The following is a 1669-nucleotide window of genomic DNA, read 5'->3' as shown; positions in this document are numbered from 1 at the left end:
CAAGTCAAGAAGAAGCAAAGGTCTTCTGCCTTGGATTGAGGGTCGCCCCAGCACTTCATTCCCACTCTAACTGTTCAGGGTGGAGACCCCATTATTGAAAGCTGGGGCCTTGAAGAGTTGATTAGATTGTAGGACCACGCCCTGGTGAATGGATAGAAACTGGCGTTTGGGGCGTGGTTATGAGGGTTTTAATGAGAAGTTGGCTCTCTCTGCCATGCCATCTCTGCAGTGTGACACCCGGCCATCACTGCAGTCTCCACAAAAGAAAGACTTCACCAGACGTGTTCCCTGGACTTTGGACTTCCTAGCCCCTAAAACTGTAAGCATTATATTTCATTTTCTTAATAAATCTCCCAGTTCCCTGTCTTTTGTTACAAGCAACAGAAACGGACTAATACATCTTCCAACCAAATTGACTTTTAAGAGTCAGAGACGAATGACTTGCTTTGCTGGGGAACTATTTTGTCTTCTGATAATTTTATTAAGACGCAGAGGTTCCAGAGCCAGAAGAACTCCACATTGTTTGATTGCTTATCTAGTGTTGCCAACTTTTAAAGGCGAACACATTTAGGGCTAGTTTTTACTGCCAAGGAAGGCAGCGTCGCAATTGACTGTTATAAGCAAAATGCGCACTGAGATGGTGCCACCAAATCTCTGAACAAAGATCTCCGTGCTTTGTCCTTCTCCCTGCCAGCCGCCATTCACTTACTGCCTCCCTTCCTTCTCTCTCCTTCCGCCAGCGAGCACCAGCTGTGCTCTGAGTTGCCCCCAGGGTCCCTCCCCCGCCATCAAGTGAGCAGCTGCAGCCGCCACCGCCAGCAGCACATGGGAAGGAAGGAGGAAAGGAAAGGGGAGGAAGGGGAACTCGGGTGACCACGTGGAGGGAGCGGGTGACTGGGTGTTTAGTGACCCCTGACCCCAACCCACGCTCCCTTCCCACCGAGCCNCAAAAACTTAGTTGCATCCCTGGAATCCACAGAAAGCCTGAGGAGGGAAGACCAAGCGCTGCAGGTTCACTTGCTACCCAAGTGAGGAAGAGGACGTGTTGCTTATCACTGTAGTCAGGACAACATCTGCTGCGGCAGGAACTCGACTCACCAGCGGTTGGAGGACCGCGCCGCGGAGGAGGCGGACTTCACCTTCGTGGTGACTTAGATCCTCATAAGATTTCTTCTTTTCCCTTTGATCTAGTTCCGCCTCCCCCTTTGTGATTCTTCAAGACTGTTCCTGGATCCTTACTGTGCAGGACCCAGGAGGGCTGCTCTTCTCTCGCTGGTCGCTCCCTGCCTGGGCGTCTTCACAGCGCAGACCGACCCCTGACGTTCCTGCCCGCGGGTGAGAACACGAGGAGTCAGGAGGGCAAAGGGTGCCAGGAGCGACCACAAACGCACCGCGTGCGCCCTGCGCACCTGCGGCTGGCGGGCTCCTGGCAAATCCAAGCTTCTCTGCAGGTCACGGGGAAGGGGTGTGGGGATCCTGACCCTCGAAGGCAGGCCCACAGGGCCTGATTTTGACAGACAGAGCCAAAGAAACGTCTCAATGGTGGCCCAAACCCCGAACCCGAGAAAACAGCCCTCACACGCTGATGTCTGAGCGAGCTGAGCATCTCAAGTCGAATCGGTCACGCCTTTATCAGGAGAGTCGTTTGCCAAAATTCAGAGACCAGAAA

Source organism: Galeopterus variegatus, unplaced genomic scaffold, assembly GCF_000696425.1.
Source record: "Galeopterus variegatus unplaced genomic scaffold, G_variegatus-3.0.2 Scaffold11074, whole genome shotgun sequence".
Lineage (NCBI taxonomy): Eukaryota > Metazoa > Chordata > Mammalia > Dermoptera > Cynocephalidae > Galeopterus > Galeopterus variegatus.
The sequence above is the reverse complement of the archived record's forward strand: the minus strand, read 5'-3'. Positions refer to the sequence as shown.